Below are 21,428 nucleotides of genomic sequence, written 5' to 3'. Positions count from 1 at the left end.
GGAACAATAAAGGAGAAATTACAACGGATGCCACGGAGATACAAGATATAATTTATGAATACTACAAAAACCTCTATGTACACAAACTGGAAAATGTGGAGAAAATGGACAATTTCTTAGAAACACACAGCCTCCATAGGCTCAACCAGGAAGAAATAGAATTTCTGAACAGACCAATATCAAGTACTGAAATTGAAACAGCAATAAAAAACCTTCCTAAAAAGAAAAGTCCTGAACCAGATGGCTTAACACCAGAATTTTACCACACCTACAAAGAAGAACTGGTGCCTATCCTGCAGAAACTATTCCACAACATCGAGAAGGATGGAATCATCCCCAACACATTTTATGAAGCGAACACAACCCTGATACCAAAACCAGGAAAGGATGCAACAAAAAAAGAAAACTACAGACCAATATCCCTTATGAATATAGATGCAAAAATTCTCAACAAAATCCTAGCCAATCGAATCCAGGTGCTTGTCAAGAAATTAATTCTTCACAACCAAGTGGGCTTCATCCCAGGGATGCAGGGATGGTTCAACATACACAAATCTATAAATGTAATTCACCATGTAAACAGAAGCACTAACAGAGACCATATGATCCTCTCAATAGATGCAGAAAAATCATTTGACAAAATTCAACACCCTTTTATGATAAGAACACTCAATGAAATAGGCATAGATGGGGCTTACCTAAAAATGGTACAAGCCATAAATGACAAACCCACAGCCAATATCATACTGAATGGGGAAAAATTGAAAGCATTCCCACTTAAAACTGGAACAAGACAAGGTTGCCCCACTATCTCCACTTCTGTTCAACATAGTGCTGGAAATCCTCACTACAGCAATCAGACAAGAGAACAGAATTCAGGGCGTCCAAATGGGAGCAGAAGACATCAAACTCTCACTCTTCACTGATGACATGATATTATACCTAGAAAACCGCAAGGATTCAACCAAGAGACTCCTTGAATTGAAAAATCAATTTGGTAAAGTCTCAGGATACAAAATCAATACACAGAAATTAGAGGCATTCTTATATACCAACAACAGGAAAAGTGAGAACCAAATCAAAGACTCAATTCCCTTCAAAATAGCAACAAAGAAAATGAAGTACCTTGGAATATATTTAACTAAGGAGGTAAAAGACTTCTACAGGGAGAACTATGAAACACTGAAGAAGGAAATAGCAGAGGATGTAAACAGATGGAAGAATATACCATGCTCATGGGGCGGCAGAATCAACATTGTTAAAATGTCTATAATACCCAAAGTGACCTACAGAGTCAACGCAATCCCTATCAAAATACCATCATCATTTTTCACAGATACAGAAAAAATAATTTTACATTTCGTATGGAACCAGAGAAGACCCCGTATATCCAAATCAATCCTAGGCAATAAAAACAAAATAGGAGGTATCAATTTACCAGACGTCAAACTATACTACAAGGCTGTAGTCATTAAAACAGTTTGTGACTGGCACAAGAACAGGGACATTGACCAGTGGAACAGAACAGAGAACCCAGATATAAAACCATCCTCATATAGTCAACTAATCTTCTACAAAGCAGACAAAAACATACACTGGGGAAAGGAATCCTTATTCAATAAATGGTACTGGGAAAACTGGATAGCCACATGTAGAAGACTGAAACAAGACCCACACCTTTCACCTCTCACAAAAATCAATTCACGCTGGGTAACCTTCAACCTTAGGTGTGAAACTATTATAATTCTAGAGGAAAGTGTTGGAAATACTCTTTTAGATATTGGCCTAGGTAAAGAATTTATGAAGAAGACCCCAAAGGCATCCACGGTATCAACAAAAATAAATAAATGGGATCTGATCAAATTAAAAAGCTTCTGCACAGCCAAAGAAACTGTCAAGAGAGCAAACAGACAACCCACAGAATGGGAGAAAATTTTTCCAAGCTACACATCTGATAAAGGGCTGATAAAGGGTAATAAATTTGTGTTAAGTCCGGGAGAGGTGGCTCATACCTGTAATCCTAGCACTTTGGGAGGCCGAGGCGGGCTGATGGCTCAAGGTCAGGAGTTTGAAACCAGCTTGAGCAAGAGCAAGATCCTGTCTCCACTAAAAATAGAAAAATGAGCCTGGCATCATGGCACAAGTCTGTAGTCCCAGCTACTCTGGAGACTGGGGCAGGAGTGTGAGGTTGCAGTGAGCTATGATGCTGCTGCTCTACCCAGGGTGACAGAGTAAGACTGTGTCTCAAAAAAAAAAATCAAATAAAGTAGCTAAATTTATCTATCTTTATGTTTTGGACTCTAGTTTGATAAATTCTACCCTGTCCTGAGGTTATGAAGATAATCTCCTGCATTATTTTCTAGACGTTTATAATTTTGCTACTATAGAGTCAATGTTTTGTGTCCCCGTCCCCCAAAGTCACGTGTTGAAGCATAATCCCCAAGGTGATGGCATTTGAAGATGGGTCCTTCGGCGGCGACTGCATCATGAGCAGAGCGCTAACGAATGAGACGAGTGCGTTTATAGAAGAGACCCCAGAGAGCCCCTGTCCCTCTGCCGTGTGAGGGCAAGTGAGAAGTTGGCAACCTGCAACCCAGAAGAAAACCAGACCCTGACCGTGCTACCCCCATGTCAGGCTCCCCGCCTCCAGAACTGTGAGAAATGCGTTTGATGCTGTGAAGCCACCCAATCACATTTTTGTTGTAGCAGCCTGAGCAGGCATTGGTCTTTCACATTTAAGCCTCTATTATATCTGGAATTAATCTTGTGTCTGGAGCAAGACATGGATTGGTTTCCTTTTTTATGATTAACTCATTATCTCACGGCCTTTATCGCACAGCCCCTGGCTCCGCCGCTGTCCTGCACTGCCAGTTCTGCCACAGGCGGCGCGTCCTCGTCCATTCGGCAACACCCACTGAGCATCTACTTTCTGCTCAGTACTCTTCTGTGTGCTAGGAATACAGCAGTGACAAAACAGGCAAAAATCCCAGCGGAGCTGACATTCCACTGGGGGAAAGCAAACCAAGGACAAAAATAATTTAAAAATTGTTGGCAGAAGGGGGCAGAGCAAGATGGCCAAATAGAAAGCCCCAAAGATCCTCCCTCTGCACGCACACCTAACTCAACAACTCTCCACACAAGTAAGCACCTTCAGAAGAACCAAAACTCAGGTGAGTGATCATCTACCTGGTTTTCACATTAGGTCAAGGAGGGCAGAAAGACAGGGCACGTTGCCACACCACCTCCCTGGCCGCTGCAGCGGGGCAGCAGCGCAGCGAGTGGAGAGAGGATCCGAGGGCCTGGGGGGGGGGGAGCGGGAAGCGACTGTAGAACTTTGCACTCAGGGCCGCCTGGCGCAGGGGACACGGCACAGGGCAGAATGCTGCCAGTGCCCACAGAGGGAGCATTTTGACCAGCCCGGCCAGAGGGAAATCCTACGCCCCAAGCCTGAGTCCCCACCACCTGCTGACAGAAAGCAGCCTGGCCTGGACTAAATTCATTAGGGCAGTCGGGCCACCAGGACTGCAGGCTCAGAGCCAGTGGTCTTGGGGTGCACATGACCCAGTGAGACCCAGCAGCTTTGGCCAAGCCAGCACTTATGTCACCTGCCCCAGCTATAGGCTGTACAGCTCAGGGAGAGCCGTCTTCCACCCGAGGAAAGGAAAGGGAGTTGCTCAGAGAACTTTGTTTTACAACTTGGGCACCAGCTGAGCCACAATAAAATAAAGCACCAAGCAGACTCCTGAATCCCCTGAGTCCAGGCCTTAGACAGGCCAGTTCCTAGATGGCACGTCTGTACCCGCCCTGGGCCAGAAGTAAACATGCTGCTTTGAAGGGAAGGACCCAGCCCTGGCAGGACTCACACCTACTGACTAAAGAGCCCCTGGGCTCAATGGTAGCCAGCTAACAAGCACCATGGGCTTTAGGTGAGATGGGGCTGGCTTTGGGTGTGACCTGGCCCTGGTGACCACGAGGGAGTGCCCACATCACTCCTCCCCCAACTCCAGCAGCCCAGCACAGAAAGTGAGGGAAGAGAGTGAGAGGCTTTGCCTGGTAATCCAGGGAATTCTCTTATATCTTGCCCAAGCTCACCAACACAGTACCAACACGAGTCTGCAAGAGTCACAGCATTATTGGGCGTGGGGAAGCCCAGTGCTGAGACAGCTGCAGTGACCAGAGACCTAGACCACAGCACTCAATTCCTTTTGAGTATCCATCTGGAAAGCCTTCTCAAGAAGGACAGGTTCATACAAGCCCAGACTGTAAATACCTAACTCTTCAATGCCCAGACATCAATGAATAATCACGAGAATAGAGAACCCACAAATAAATCCACACATCTGTAGTTAACTTATTTTTGACAAAGGTACCAAGAACATACAGTGGGGAAAAGACAATCTCTTCAATAAATAGTGCTGGGAAAATTGGACATCCATACGCAGAAGAATGAATCTGGATCCTTTTCTCTCACCATATAAAAAAATCAAATCAGAATGGATTAAAGACTTAAATCTAAGACCTAAATCTATGAGAATACTACAAGAAAACAGTGAGGAAACGCTTCAGGACATTGGTCTGGAAAGGACTTCTTGAGTGATACCCCCAAAGCACAGGTAACCAAAGCAAAATTGGACAAATGAGATCACATTAAGCTAAAAAGCTTTTGCACAGCAAAGGAAACAGTCAACAAAGTGAAGAGACAACCCACAGAATAGGAGAAAATATTTGCAAACTACCAATCTGACAAGGGATTAATAACTAGAATATATAAGGGCGTGGTGGCTCACGCCTATAATCTTAGCACTCTGGGAGGCTGAGGCAGGAGGATCGCTTGAGGTCAGAAGTTTGAAACCAGCCTGAGCAAGAGCAAGACCCCATGACTACTAAAAATAGAAAGAAATTAATTGGCCAACTAATATATATATAGAAAAAAACTAGCCGGGCATGGTGGCGCATGCCTGTAGTCCCAGCTACTCGGGAGGCTGAGGCAGAAGGATTGCTTGAGCCCAGAAGTTTGAGGTTGCTGTGAGCTAGGCTGACGCCATGGCACTCTAGCCAGGGCAACAGAGTGAGACTCTGTCTCAAAAATAAAATAAAATAAAATATTAAAAAAGGAGCTCTAACAACTCAATAGGAAAAAATCAAATAATCTGAATAAAAAATGGGCAAAGAGTCTGAATAGACATTTCTCAAAAGAAGACATACAAATGGCCAACAGGTATATTTAAAAAATGCTCAACATCATTAGTCATCACAGGAATGCAAATGAAGACTACCATGAGGTATCAGCTCACTCTAGTTAAAATGGCTTTTATCAAAAACACAGGCAATAACAAATGCATGTGGAGAAAGGGCAGCCCTCATCCACTGTTGATGGGAATGTAAATCAGTACAACCACTATGGAAAACAGTATGCAGTTTCCTCAAAAAACTAAAAATAGCACCAATATATGAACCAGCAATCCCACTGCTGGGTATATATCCAAAGCAGAAGAATTCAGTATATCAAAAAGATATCTGCAGCATAAAGAAACTGTGGTGCATATATACAATGGAATATTATATGGCCACAAAAATGAAATTCTTCCATTTGCAACAACATGGATGGAACTGGAGAACATTGTGTTACGTGAAATAAGCCAAGCACAGAAAGACAAATCTCACATGTTCTCACTCATGTGTGGGAGATAAATATTAAAAACAATTGATCTCATGGAGACAGAGAGTAGAATGATGGTTACTGGAGACTGGGCAGGGTAGTGGGGAGGGATAAAGTGGGGATGGTTAATGGGTGCAAAAACATAGATAGAATGAAAAGTATTTTATAGCTCAACAATGTGTACTCAACGGTAAGTTAGGGTACACTGTAAAATAAGTAAAAGAGTGGAATTGGAATGTTCCTAACATAAAGAAATGATAAATGCCTGAGGTGATGGACACTCCAGTTACCCTGATTTGATTAATTCACATTGTATGCCTGATCAAAACATCATATGTACCCTATAAAGATATACAACTATTATCTACCCATAATAATTAAAAATTTGAAAAAATTAATATTAAGTGTTGATAGGTCATATGAATAAAAACAAACCAAGGAAGGGGAATAGAGAATGGAGAGGAAATGTTACAATTTTAAGTAGGGAGGTTAGGGAAGGCCTCACAGAGACAGTGACATTTCAGAAAACACCTGAAAGATGTAAGGGAGCCAACTTTGAGAATATCTGGAAGAGATGTGTTCTAGGCAGTGGGATGAGCTTGTGCAAAGGTGCTGAGGCAAGAGCATGCCTGGCATGTATAAGGAGCCATAGGGAGGCTGGTATGTCTGTACCAGTGAAAGGGGGATGGAGTGTAGGACATAAAGTCATGCAGTCAGAGAAGTGAGTGGGTCCGGATTGGGCAGGACCATGGGGGCCATTCTAAAGACGATGAGGAGGCCCCTGGAAGGTTTTGAACAAAGGACTAATAGGCTGCAACTATAGGCTTTCACATTTGTCTTAATTTTCCAGTTGCTCTGTTGCAAATGGAACCAGAGAAGCAAGGATGAAAGCAGCAGCACCTCTCCAGGGGCCACTGAAATAAACTAGGGTGGTGATGATGAGCTTGTGGAAAATAGTCACGTTCAGAATAAATCTGAAGGCTGAACCAATGCTATTCAGTGTGGCATGATAGCAACAATGGAGACAAGGACAATGCCCAGGTTTTTGACTCAAGCAGCTGAAGGACGAAGTTACACTGAGAAGGTGAACACGGGTGTGTGGCAGGCAGAGATGCGGGGAGATCCAAATCTGATTTTGGATATGCTAATTCTGAGATGTCTAATAGCCATCCAAGCAGAAGGTGTAGCATAGACCCGTGGTCCCCAACCCCTGGGCTGAGGACTGGTACAGTCTGTAGCCTGTTAGGAACACAGGGCTCCTCTACCTGGGGACTCCCCCCACCCTGGGCCATGGAAAAATTGTCTTCCATGAAATTTGGCCGGGGGTTGGGGGAGACACAGCAGGAGGTGAGTGGTGGGCAAGTGAGCTAAGTTCATCTGTGTTTACAGCCACTCCCCATAGCTCACATCCTGCTTGAGTCCCCTCCCTCTCCCTCCCCACTCCACCAACACGACCCCATCCATGCAAAAATTGTCTTCTGTGAAACCTGTCCCTGGTGCAAATAAAGGTTGGGGACCGCTGGATAGACAGTTCATTTTAGGTACTATTACTGGCTGTCCTTTTTTCTTATTCTCCAGATTTCTGGGCAGCACTCCAGTCTTCCCAACACACTCTTGGGGTGTGGTCCACATTTCAATAAGCATGACATTTTTACACATGCTGAAGTTTGAAAAACATTGCTTTAGGCCTTCGTCTGTCTCTTCAAGTACCTCCTAATGTGTATTTAATGTTTTTATAATCAGAAAAGTGTTAGAAAATCAAATAACAAATAAAAATTTCCTATTTTCACAGCATACCATACAACTACTTTAGGTACAATCTCTAACAGTTTACAGCAAAGTCATTATTCACAATTTCTTTGGTGATAGTTTGTGACAAATGATGAGTGGTGCAGGATGCCTGGGACTGAGGCGTTTCCTAGGACGCAGGACATTCAGTGACAGTATCGGGAAAGTTCCAGGCAAACCAAGAAGGGCTAATCACCCAGGTGTGAGCATGACACCTGAGGCAAAGTGCCTGCCTTAGGGCGGGCAGCAGGGACAGAGAATCAGAGAGGGCCCCGTGCCGGCGCCCAGGGTTCTGACCACACGCAGCTCGCCCTCTCCTCCCGCAAGCCCTTCCTCCTGGCAGAAACTTCCAACATCCCCTCCACCCCTAACCTGGGGACAGAGCACACCACAGCTCTCTTGCTGCTTCTAGTGACAAGCACAGGGCCTCTTTTAGTTGCGGATTAGTTTTTCACTGCCATGGTAACAAATTATCACAAATTTGGCAGTTTAAACAATACAAATTTATTCTCTTACATTTCTGTAGGTCAGAAGTCTAACAAAGGTCTCAGCGGGCCAAAATCAGGTGTTAGCGCAGGCGCGGTCCTTTTCGGAGGCTTCAGGGAAGAATCTGTTCCCTGCTCATTCTGGGTGCTGGCAGAATTCGTTCCTTGTCTTTGGAAGGCAGGCTCTTTTCTGTTCACTGGCTGTAAGCTGAGCGCTCTCTCCAGCTCCCAGAGGCTGCAGAGTCCCTTGGCCATGGTCCCCTTCCTGTCTTCAGACTCAGCAACAATCATGTCCGTCCCCTGTCACATCTCTCTGAGCAACTGCTTCTTCCACCTCTAGGGACTGATGTGATTAGATCAGACCCACTAGGGCCTAATGATCTCCATTTTTAATAAAGTCGACTGATTAGTAACCTTAATTCTCTTTTGCCATATAACATAATACAGTCACAGGTTCTGGGGATTAGGACATGAACATCTTGGAGCGTGGGTTCATTCTCCTGCCTGCTAGAAGTTATGTGGGATTTACTGAACCTCTACTGTGTGCCCAGTGCTATCATAAGTTCTGGGGATACAGTAATGAACAAAACACAAGCCCAACCTACATGGGCTTACATCCCAGTGAAAGCTCATGCATGATGCCATGAGTGCATCTCTTTATTTTTAGTGCACTTTTAAAAATAGCTTTATTGAGTACAATCGATATTCAATAAACTGCACATATTTAAAGTATACAATTTGATGAGTTTTGACATAGGTATCTACTTGTGAAACTGTCACCACAATTAAGATAATGAACATATCTATCACCCTCAAGTTTTTCCCCACTTCTTTGTTTTTTTTTTTTTTTTTTAACAATGCTATGACTGTGCTATTTCCCCACTTCTTTGAATTCCATTCATCCTCCAGCCTATCCCCAGGCAAATACTTGAGGACTGAACTCTAATTTTTTTTTTTTTTGCTAAAAACTCCTTCCTAAGGAGGCCAGCAGGGTTAGGCTGACAAACCGTAAATTCCCACTAAGCGACTTTTGTTAACCAAACGAAGCAGTGGTTTACTTCCTGACCTGATTCTGGTATGGCATTAACATCACCTAAAAGATAAGAAGCCCCTGTCTTAACTCAAGCAGATGCCTATTCTTAAATTTAAAGCATCTTAAAACATCCTAGCAGGCGCCTATTGTAAATTTAAAGTGTCCTCCTGTCTGGACCTCCCAGAGTGCTCATACCCTTATCTTAAAGTAAGCATATCCTTTCTGGTCTTCTAGATAAAGACTAACTCTCCCAGCCAATTGCCAGCCAAAGAATCTTTAAACCCACCTATAACCTATAAGCCCTCGCTTTGAGAGTCCCACCTTTTTGGGCCAAGCCAATGTATGCCTCTCATGTATTGATTTGTGACTTTGCCTGTAACCCCTGTCTCTCTGAAAATGTATAAAACTGAACTGTAACCCAGCCACGGCGAGCCCACTTGCCCAAGGTCTCTTGGCAGTGGCTCCGGGTCATGGCCTCAAATTTGGCTCAGAATAAATCTCTTTAAAATTATTTTACAGAGTTTGCTTTTTTCCGTCGACATACTGATCTGCTTTCTGTCACTATGAATTGGTTTCCATTTTCTAGAATTTTATATAAATGAACTCATAGTGTGTACTCTATTTTTATCTGGCATTTTTCATCCAGCAATTGTTTTGTGATTCACCCCCCTAGCCAAGTACATCGATAGTCCATTTCTTGTTATTGCTGTATAGTATTCTGTTGTATGAGTGCACCACAGTGTGTCTATTTCGTAACATGTTGATGGAAATTTAGGTTGTCCCCAGTGCTGCATGCTCCTGGTTGCATTTAACAAAACATTATAAGAGAGTGCAGACTCAGGCAAGAATGACCAGATTGCAGGCAGAGATTAAAGGGTGAGTCCGGATATGTGAGTCCTTAGCAGAACATAAGACTTTGCTTGCTTGTGGTAGGTGCAATAATGAACCCCCACCACTAAAGATGTTCACAGTCTCATCCCCAGAAACCGTGAACATGTTACCTTACTTGACAAAGGGATTTTGCAGACATGATCGAGATTAAGGGCCTCGAGACAGGGACATAATTCTGCATTGTCCAGTGGGCCTGATTTGATCACGTGAGTCCTTAAAAGCAGAGTCTTTCCCTGCTGTGCTGAGAGACGCAGTGACCGACCAGAGGTCAGAACTGCGACTCTGGAGATGCAGGAAAGAGCCAGGAGCGCAGGAAGCTGAGAGGGCGAGGAGGCAGATTCTGCCTGGGACCCTCCAGAGTGACAGCCCTGCCGACGCCTGGATTTTAGCCCAGTGAGGCAGTGCTGGACTTCTAACTCACAGAACTGTAAGATAACAGATGCTAGGTTCCTGGTAATTTGTTAGGTCAGTGACAGGAAACTGATACATTGCTCAAAGCTTTCCCCAAAGGCCTTAGTAAGCCAAACAGAGGGACAAAGGCCTGAGGAAAGATTAGATTACAGATCATCTCATCCCACCCAAAGTTGCTGCCTCAAAATTGACAGAGAGGCATGAGTCATTCAAGGGAGCACAGAACGTCAACTTAAGAATTGACCCAAGGCCAGGAGCAAGGCCGGGCTCAGTGGCTCACGCCTGTAATCCTAGCACTCTGGGAGGCCAAGGCAGGCGGATTGCTCGAGGTCAGGAGTTTGAAACCAGCCAGAGCAAGAGTGAGACCTCATCTCTACTATAAATAGAAAGAAATTAATTGGTCAACTAATATATATAGAAACAATGAGCCCGGCATGGTGGCGCATGCCTGTAGTCCCAGCTACTCGGGAGGCTGAGGCAGGAGGATTGCTTGAGCCCAGGAGTTTGAGGCTGCTGTGAGCTAGGCTGATGCCACAGCACTCACTCTAGCCTGGGCAACAAAGCGAGACTGTCTCAAAAAAAAAAAATATATATATATATATATATATTTGTTAATATAAATAAATATAAATACATACATACACACATGTGTATGTGTGTATATATATATGTGTATGTGTATATATATATATATATATAGAGAGAGAGAGAGAGAGAGAGAGAGAGAGTTCTATAATATTTTCCATTGTTTTGTTGAGGAATTTTCCCTTGTGTTTGTGAGGGATATTCATCTACAGTTTTCTTTTCTTGTGCTATCTTTGTCTGGTTTTGGTATCGAAGTATTGCTTTATGGTCTCTTTATATGCATATTCCACATGCACTTGAAAAGAATACGTATTCTGCTTTTGTTGGGTAGAATGTTTTGTACATGTCATTAGGTCAAGTCAGTTGATAGCGGTGTTCAGGTTTTCTTTATCCTTACTGATTTTCTGTCTAATTTTTCTCAATTTTGAAAGAAAAATGTTGAATTGTCCAACACAATTTTTGATTGTCTATTTTTTAAAATTTTATTTTGTTTCTAACTGACACATAATAATTGAACATACACATTTATGGAGTACAGTGTGATATTTTGATACATGTGTACATTGTATAATGATGAAATCAGGGTAATTAGCATATCCATCCCTTTTATTGTTTGTTTGTGGTGAGAACATTCAAAATCCTCTCTTCTAGCTACTTTGAAATCAACAGTCCATTATTACTAACCATAGTCATCCTACTATGCAATAGAACACCAGAACGTACACCTCCCATCTAAATATAATTTTATACCTGTTGACCAACCTCTCCTGCTCCCCTCTCCACACCCCTCCTCAGCTTCTGGAAATCACTATTTTACTCTCTACTTCTATGAGGTCAACTTTTGTACATTCCACATATGAGCAAGATCTTGCATTATTTGTCTGGTGCTTGACTTATTTCATTTATCATAATGTCCTCTATGTTTATCCACATCATCAAAAATGATGGGATTTCATTCTTTTTTACAACTGAATGGTGTATTCTGTCAATGGAAAAGAAACCAAACTATGTAAAATAATTTTAAAGAGATTTATTCTGAGCCAAATTTGAGGACTATGACCTGGAGCCACACCCAAGAAGCTTTGAGCAAGTGGACTCACTGTGGCTGGGTTACAGTTTGGTTTTATACATTTCAGGGAGACAGGGTTGCAGGCAAAGTCATAAATCAGTACATGGGAGCCATACATTGGTTTGGCCCCAAAAGGTGGGACATCTCAAAGGGGGGAAAGGGCTTACAGGTCATAGGTGGGTATAAAGATTCTTTGACTTTTAATTGGTGAAACACACGAAGCTTTGTCTAAAGGCTTAGAATGTTTTAAGATAAGGAAGTCTATTAATCAGAGACAGGTGTGTAAATTGAGGACCTGCAGGTTTGTCTTGCATACCTCAGGCCTGTTAATGGGTTACAAAGGATGTCCTCAAGAAAGGAGGGATCATGAGGAGACATGTCTGACCTTCCTCCTCCTGGCAGGCAATTTAGTTTTAGGACATCCCCTTGGCCAAGAGGGGGTCAGCCAGTGGCAGGGAGCCTTAAGATTTTATTTTAGTTCACAATTCCATTGTGTATATAAACACACTTTTTAATCCATTCATCCTTTGATAGACATGTAGGTCAATTCCATGCCTTGGCTATTGCGAGTAGTGCTGCAATAAGCATGGGAGTGCAGGTATGCCTTCAACACACTGATTTCCTTTTCTTGGACATATACCCAGGAGTGGAACTGTCAGATCGTATGGTAGTTCTACTGTTAATTTTGTGAGGAAACTCCATACTGTTTTCCATAATGGCTATGCTAATTTACCTTCCCACCAATAGTGTATGAGAGTTCCCCCTTCTCCACATCCTTACTATCATTTGTTATTTTTTTGTCTTTTTGGTACTAGCTATTCTACCTGGGATGAGGTGATACCTCATGGTGGTTTTGATTTTTGTTTTCCTGATGATTAGTGATGCTGAACATTTTTTCATATATTAATACCTGTTGGCTCTTTGTATGTCTTTTTTTTTTTTTTTTTTTGAGACAGAGTCACACTCTGTTGCCCAGGCTAGAGTGCTGTGGCATCAGCCTAGCTCACAGCAACCTCAATCTCCTGGGCTCAAGCAATCCTTCTGCACTACAGGCATGTGCCACCATGCCTAGCTAATTTTTTCTGTATATTTTTAGTTGGCCAATTAATTTCTTTCTATTTTTAGTAGAGATGGGGTCTCACTCTTGCTCAGATGGTTTCAAACTGCTGACCTTGAGCCATCCTCCTGCCTTGCTTCCCAGAGTGCTTGGATTACAGGCATGAGCCACAGAGCCTGGCCTGTATGTCTTCTTTTGAGTAATGTCTATTTGAGTCTTTTGTCCATTTTTGAACTGGATAATTTGGTTTTTTTGCTACTGAGTTGTCTGAGTTCTTTATATATTTTTTTTTTGTTTTGTTTTGTTTTGTTTTGTTTTTTGTTTTGTTTTTTTTTTTTGAGACAGAGTCTCGCTTTGTTGCACAGGCTAGAGTGAGTGCCGTGGCATCAGCCTAGCTCACAGCAACCTCAAACTCCTGGGCTCAAGCAATCCTGCTGCCTCAGCCTCCCGAGTAGCTGGGACTACAGGCATGCGCCACCACGCCCGGCTAATTTTATATATATATATTAGTTGGCCAATTAATTTCTTTCTATTTATAGTAGAGACGGGGTCTTGCTCTTGCTCAGGCTGGTTTCGAACTCCTGACCTCGAGCAATCCGCCCGCCTCGGCCTCCCAGAGTGCTAGGATTACAGGCTTGAGCCACCGCGCCCGGCCTTTATATATTTTAGATATTAGCCCCTTATCAGATGCATACTTTATAAATGTTTTCTCCCATTCTGTAGGTCATCTATTTGCTGTGTTGATTGTTTCCTTTGCTGTGCAGAATCTTTTTAGTTTGCCTACTTTTCATATTCTACCATTTTTGTTTCATATGGTTTGCATCTCTATTGTTAGTTGCATTCTCGTTTGATAATGTCATGTTTTCCTGGATATTTGACCCTTTTACTATAATGTAACAGACCCCTTTAGTCCTTGTAAAATTCTTTGTTCTCAAGTCTACTTTATGATATTGATGTAGCTACTTCGATTTCTTTTGCTGTTTGCCTGGTACATCTTTTCAATTCTTTACTTTCATTTTATCTATATCATTATATTTAATATGGGATTTTTGGAGACAGACTATAATTTGGTCTTTCTTTAAAAACCAATCCAACAGTCTGTGTCTTTGCATGAGTATTTTTAAACTATTCCCATTTAATATAATTATTGATATTGTTGAATTTAGTCCCACCATTTTATGATTTCTATTTTGTCCCCTGTGTTTTTTACTCTTCTGTCCTGTTGCATTCTTGGATTATTTGAACATTTTTTAGTATTCCAAGTTAATTTACCTGTTAGATTTTGGCCATATTTCATTGTATTATATTTTAGTGGGTGATCTATGGGCTATGATATACATACCTAACTTTTCATGGTCTACTCAGAGTTAAAAGTTTATGACTTCAAGTGAAATGTAGAAGCCTATGACCATGGAGGTGTCTTCACTGTAGTTGTCTTCTGTATTATTACATCTATACACATGAAACCCTCCCCAAAGATTATAATTTTTACTTCCAAAAGTCTTACATATTTTAAACAACTTGTGAGGTATAAAAGAGACTATAATATTTATCCAAATGTTTACCATTTCTGTTGTTCTTTCTTTCTTTTTCTTTTTCTTTTTTCTTTTTCCTTTTTTTTTTTTTTTTTTTTTTTGAGACAGAGTCTCACTCTGTTGCCTGGACTAGGCAACAGTACTATGTTGTACTATGGCATCAGCCTAGCTCACAGCAACCTCAAACTCGGGCTCAAGCGATCCTCCTGCCTCAGCCTCCCAAGTAGCTGGGACTACAGGCATGCGCCACCATGCCTGGCTACTCTTTTCTATATATTTTTAGTTGTACAGCTAATTTCTTTCAATTTTTAGTAGAGACGGGGTCTCACTCTTGCTTAGGCTCTTCTCAAACTCCTGAGCTCAAGGGATCCTTCCACCTAGCCTCTCAGAGTGCTAGGATTACAGGTATGAGCCACCGCGCCTGGCCTGTTGTTCTTTCTTAATTCCTCGAGTTCCAGATTTCCTTTTGATGTATCATTTCCTGTCAGCCCAAAGAGCTTTCATTAGCAGGTCTGTCACAGCAGGTTTGCTGGTGACATGTTCTCTTAGTTTTTCTTTGTCTGAAAGTGCTTTTATTTTGCTTTCGTTCCTGAAGCAGATTTTGCTGGCGTAGAGTTCTGGACTGACAGTTCTTCCCCCAATCCCCCAAATATTTCACAGGTATTTTCCCACCACCTCTGTTCTCTGTGGTTTCTGATGAGAAATCTGCCGACATTTGAATTGTTTTTCCCCCTGATGTAATATGTCATTTTCTTCTGTCTGCTTTCAAGATTTTTTCCCCTTGGAAATGATGGTGAAACAAGTTAAAATAAAAAACAATTTTTAAAAAAGATTTTTTTATTTATCTTTGGTTTGCAGCAGTTTGATTGTGATGTAATCTGGGATGGTTTTACTTGAAGTTATCCTCTTTTGCACTGTATTGAGCTACTTTACATAAATCTATGTCTTTTGCCATATTTGGGGAGTTTTCAGCCATTTTTTCTCTAAACAATATTTTTCTTCACCAATTTCTTTCTCGTCTCCTGGGATTCTAATGACATGAATGTTAAACCTTTTGATATTTTTCCATATGTTACTGAGTTTCTGCTTTCTATTTTTTAATCTGTTTTTCTCTGTGTATCATTTAGGTTGGATTATTAATATTGGGATTGCATTATCTTCAAGTTCACTGACTCTTTTCTCTCTTGTGTCCATTCTGCTGCTGAGGCCATGCATTTAAATTTTAATTTCTGATACTTTATTATTTAATTCAGTGACCAGATGTGAGGGCTAGTAGTGAAAGAGAATGAGGTGTCTGAAATCTTTTTAGGTGTTTGATTTGGGTAATGGTGTGGGTGTTGGTACCCATTTCTAAGGAACAGGAATAATGAGGAAATAATGGATTTGGATATGTGAGTATAAGATGCAAGTAGTTCATTTATGTGGTGGTACAGTAGACCTTGGTAGCTCCCCAGAGCTTACATCTGTAGATAGAGTTCAAGGTTAGTGATAAAGTTGTGGTGATTTACATCAGTGTTTTTCAAAGTGTAGGTTATAATACTTTGTATCATGACATTAATTTGGTGGGTTATAACCAGCATTTTTTTTAATTTTATATAAAATTCTTTTTAAAACTCTTACTTTATTTTTATTTCTTTTTTTTTCTAGACAGTTCTGGTTTGTGCCTGTTGCTATAACCAGCATTTTTAAAATGGACTATAGTAAAAAGCAAAAAACAAAATGTATTAAAAATAATAAAGAGTAGGCTGGGGGCGATGGCTCACACCTGTAATCCTAGCACTTTGGGAGGCTGAGGCGGGCAGATTGCTCAAGGTCAGGAGTTCGAGACCATGAGCATGAGCAAGAGTGAGACCCCATCTCTACTAAAAATAGAAAGAAATTAATTGGACAACTAAAAATATATAGAAAAAAACTAGCCGGGCATGGTGGCACACGCCTGTCCCAGCTACTCGGGAGGCTGAGGCAGTAGGATTGCTTGAGCCCAGGAGTCTGAGGTTGCTGTGAGCTAGGCTGACGCCACAGTACTCTAGCCCAGGCAACAGAGTAAGACTCTGTCTCAAAAAAAAATAAAATAAAAAAAAATAAATAATACTTAACAAAACTTGCCGGGGCTTGTGTCTGTGTGTGCATGTATATTAGAGTGGGATGGAAATGAATTGTTTATAGTGATGTTTCAAAAAATGTTTGAAAAACTTAGTTTAAACCATGATGGTAGATTTCTTAGGCAGACTATGAATAACAGACCTATAGTTGAACCTATCTAACATCTAACTTTCATCTTCTCAGATGAGTTTTAAGATACAGCCCCAAATTTTGAATTTTATAATTCTTATTCTCTACTACTGAATTATTTACAATTTCTTTTTTTTTTTTTACTGAGCTTATCTACTAAGAGGTAGGCATAGATCCTTTAGATTTTATTGGGAATTTACTTTCCCTAAATCTTCTAGAATACGCACACTTAGTTACATTTATGGGCACCCTTTGAAATCCCTGCAGTAGAGCTAGCTGCCTTAAATTAACATCCACCCAGCTGCAGGCTGTGACCCAGTCTGACTAGTGCTCTGGAAGGAACTTTGGATTTTGAGAAAAAAGGCTGGGAACAGTCTGAACATAAAAACTATTTCTCATGGATTGTATTTTGATATTTATTAAACTCACAATTTCCCTTTTTCCTTCAAGTCTTCTTAGAGTTTCCTCATTTGGGGAGAAAACTCTCTCTGCAGGACTTGAGCATTGTGGCCATGGCTGCTGCCTCCCCTCTGAGGAACTCGGAGGACGAGGCGCTGCGCTCCAGCTGCCTCGACTGCTGGAGAGACCCAGTCACACCTATGGTCACACCTTTTGCTGCCACTGCATCATCAAGATCTGTGAATCTCCTAGGCGGCCACTCCATTGCTTCTGTGCAAGCCAGCTTTGGAGAAACAGCATATCCGCTGTGTGTGGCAGATGGCAGCTGTGGAGAAATTTGGAGGGTGGAAGCAGATAAGGAGAGACAACCCAGAGAGGACAGCCCCCTGAGCGAAGGGCAGAGCAGCTGTGTGGAGACACGGGGAGAAGCCCCATTACCGCCGCAGGATGACCAGCAGTCCTGCGCGTGGTGTGCCGGGCGCTCAGGAGCACCGGCCGGCCCGTGCTGCTGTTCCCCCGGAGAAGGCTGCACGGCTTTAGCGAGTGAGAGTCCTGTTGCAGCCCAGCTCTGTGCTTGTAGCCCCCAAAATCCTACAGCACCTTCAGGATAAGGTCCAACTTTTTACCCAACCCTACTGAGGTATGATTCACATGTAAAAAGCTGTACATATTTAATGCATACAAATCAATGAGTTTGGGAGTAAGTATACACCTATGAAACTTCACCACTATTAAGAGCAAACACATATCCATCACTTCCCAAAGTTTCCTCCCAACCCCATTATTAGATAAGATCTACCCTTTCAGCAAATTTTAAGTATACAGTACAGTATTGTTAGCTATAGGCACTATGCTGTATAGTAGATCTCTAGAATTTATTTTTCATAACTGAAACTTTGAATCCTTTGACTATCACCTCACCGTTCCCTGCCCAGCCCTGCAATCCATGGTGACCACCATTCTACTCTCTGTTTTTTTGTTTGTTTGTTTGTTTTTGAAACAGAGTCTCACTTTGTTGCCCAGGCTACAGTGAGTGCCGTGGCGTCAGCCTAGCTCACAGCAACCTCAATCTCCTGGCTCAAGTGATCCTACTGCCTCAGCCTCCCAAGTAGCTGGGACTACAGGCATGTGCCACCATGCCTGGCTAATTTTTTGTATATATATTTTTTAGTTGGTCAATTAATTTCTTTCTATTTTTAGTAGAGACGGGGTCTTGCTCAGGCTGGTTTCGAACTCCTGACCTCGAGCAATCCACCTGCCTCTGCCTCCCAGAGTGCTAGGATTACAGGCATGAGCCACCACGCCCGGCCTCTACTCTCTGTTTTTATGAGTTTGCTTATTTTAGATTCCACATATAGTGGGATCATACAGTATGTGTCTGGTTTATTTCACTTAGCATAATGTCCTCTAGGCCCATCCATGCTGTCACAAATGGCAGGATTTCTTTCCTTTTTAAGGCCAATATTCCATTATATGTATGTATCACATTTTCTTTATGCATTCATCCACTGATGAACATGTAGGTTGTCCCCATATCTTGGCTATTATGAATGATGCAGCAACGAACATGGCAGTGCAGATCTTTCTTTGAAATACTGATTTTACTTCTTTTGGATAAACACACAGAAGTGAGATTGCTGGGTCATATGGTAGTTCTACTTTTAATTTTTTGAGGAACTTTCATACTGGTTTTATAATGGCTATACCAGTTTACACTTCCACCCACAGTGTACCAGGGTTACCTGTTCTCCACATCCTCACCAACACTTACCTTTTGTGTGTAGGATACTGGGCTAAAAGGACAATAGACACCTTCCAGCTTCTGTTTACTGCTTGTTTGCTAACCGCAAGGCATTATGAGTATATTATGGGGTGCAGAAGAAAAAGACAAAGAGAGCAAAAACCTGAGTCTTGCAGCTAGGACCCGGAACAGGTTAGGGCCTATCAGGGGCAGGATGAAGTAAGAATCATTGTGGGGCGGATGCATGACCAGTGTGTAAACAACTAAGTTATAAAAAGGGGACTAACACACAAAGGAGGGTCCCTGCCCGGAGAAGAGGCCACTGTGCTGGCACTCTGGGGGCTGGGACCCTAGCTCGAGCTAGACAATAAAACTCCTTTTGATAATTACAGCCTCAGTGACTCTGTCTCTCTGTCCTGTGGCCATGAAAATCTCGAATATAATATTTGGGGGCTCGTCCGGGATTCTCACAGACCGCTAGATAGGACGCAAAGCCGGGGAAAGAGTGTACAGATTGGAGCCCCAGACTAGTGGACCGGCATTAGGACCTGGCGGACGCGCTGGTGGGTCGCCAGTGGAGGCCAGACAGAGACGTCTGCTGGCCTCCTTAGAATCCCCACGGCTGACCTTGGAGCTGGAGGCTCGGTCAGAAGGGGACCGGGGAGAGATTCCGGAATAGGAGGGTCAATTTGTTTAGTTTGTTTTTGTTTGTTTGTTTATTCGTCTGTTTAATCATTTTGTTACTTGGGCCTCATTTGCCTTGTCTTTACACCTGTGTGATTGTGCGAGTGATTCTTGTCCTGTGTCTAGGATTTCCTCTTCTTTTCAGGAATAGGACAGACTCTGACGACGCCGTTGTCCATCCTCGTGAGTCACTTTAAGGATGTGAGAGAGGGGGCACAGGACCTTTGTGAGGGGAGAGAGACGCCAAAGCAAACAGGATGGCGGCGCCCATGCCCGCGCCCTGACTCCTCCTCGCCTGCAACCGCGCCCTGCGCTCCTCCCTGCAGCGCCCGTGCCCAGGGCCGTCCCCGTGGCGCCCGCGCCCCTCCCGCTCGACCCCGCCCCTGGTGGCGGTGGCGATGGTACCTGCGGGGCCTATGGCTGCAATGGAACCGCTGAGGCGGGGACCGGCTTACAGGGCTAGGCAGCGGGCTGAAAGGGCTCCAGATCCGGAACCCGTGAGGGCTCCCCCTGAGAGCAGATAGGGACTTAATTAACCTTTTAGATTCAGTCCTTTTTTACAAATTAGCCCACTTGGGATGATTGCCAACAGTTGCTCAAGGTACTTTTTACAACTGAAGAGAGAGAGAATCCAAGCAGAAGCACGGAAGCTGGTTCCAGGAGAGGACGGCACACCATCAACCCACGGGTCATCAACCAGACCTCTTGAACGGCCGCCCTGGGATCGCAATGAGGCTGAAGGCAGGGCGCGTCTCCGGTCTACCGCCAGACTCTGATGGCCGGTCTCTGAGCAGTGGCACACAAGCCGACAAATTTGGCCAAGGTAGGAGATGTCCGCCAGGGGCCTGGGAAAAGTCCGGCAGCTTACCTAGAGAGAATTATGGAAGCCTTTCAGCAGTACACTCCGATAGATCCCAGCGTAGAAGAGAGTAAAGCGGCCGTCATGATGGCCTTTGTAAATCAGGCAGCCCCAGACATTAGGCAAAAGTGCAAAGGATAGATGGGCTGTGCGAGAAAACTCTACAGGACTTGCTAGGAGTGGCAGAAAAAGTATATAATAACAGAGAAACGCCCGAAGTTAGAGACACTAAGATTGGAAGATGGAAAATTTCAGGCGGGGGAGGCGCGCAGGGCGAACGAAGAAATGGCCAAGATGCTACTCGCAGCTACGGGAGGAGGTCAGCTAGGGGCAAAAGGCTGGGAGCGACCCCGGAGGGAGAGGCTAGGCAAGGATCAGTGCGCCAGTTGCAAGGAGCATGGACACTGGGCTAGGAACTGCCCCAAGAAGAAGGGGGATGTAGAGCTAAATCCTCTGAGAAGGTTATGGTGGTGGGGCAAATAGAAGATGAATGGAGGGGGACGGGGCTCGGTTCCCCTCCCCAAGCCCAGGGTAACTTTACTAGTAAAAGAGAGCCCAGTCAATTTCCTGGTAGACACGGGGGCAGAACATTTGGTGATTACTGAGACCACGGGAAAACTGTCAAACAAGACTAGCCAGGTGCAGAAGAGCGTGCAGGGTGGGCAAAGCATCGGCCACCTCTATACACTGAGTTAAAACCAGGGGCTGAGCCAGCCCGGGTTAGACAGTACTCCAAGCCCCAGGAGGCTAGAGTGGGAATAACGCCCCACATTCGAAGGCTCCTAGATGCCGGGATTCTCCGGAGGTGCCAGTCAGCCTGGAATACGCCTTTGTTGCCAGTGAAGAAACCGGGTGGAAAGGATTATCAGCCTGTGCAGGACCTCAGGGAGGTCAACACGCTTGTCCTAGACATCCACCCTACGGTTCCAAACCCCTACACCCTACTAAGCTCCCTTCCTCCAACGCAGATTTGGTACACTGTCCTAGATTTAAAAGATGC

General features: G+C 43.4%; 1 protein-coding gene across 2 annotated transcripts in view; it reads right to left on the bottom strand.

Moving 5' to 3' along the window:
• Window positions 1-21,428, bottom strand: part of LOC105855380 (uncharacterized) — a 125,772-nt gene that overhangs the window by 37,023 nt on the left and 67,321 nt on the right. Inside the window, exon 4 of one of the 2 annotated variants that reach the window (XR_012919366.1) lies at window positions 15,521-17,469. The exons of the other annotated variant lie outside the window; for it this stretch is intronic. The gene's annotated coding sequence lies outside the window, so the exon portion shown is untranslated. Of the gene's footprint in view, window positions 1-15,520; window positions 17,470-21,428 lie in introns of those variants that run through there. 2 annotated transcript variants of the gene reach the window in all.

Source organism: Microcebus murinus, chromosome 5 (assembly GCF_040939455.1).
Source record: "Microcebus murinus isolate Inina chromosome 5, M.murinus_Inina_mat1.0, whole genome shotgun sequence".
NCBI classification, from domain to species: domain Eukaryota; kingdom Metazoa; phylum Chordata; class Mammalia; order Primates; family Cheirogaleidae; genus Microcebus; species Microcebus murinus.
The sequence above is the reverse complement of the archived record's forward strand: the minus strand, read 5'-3'. Positions and strand labels throughout refer to the sequence as shown.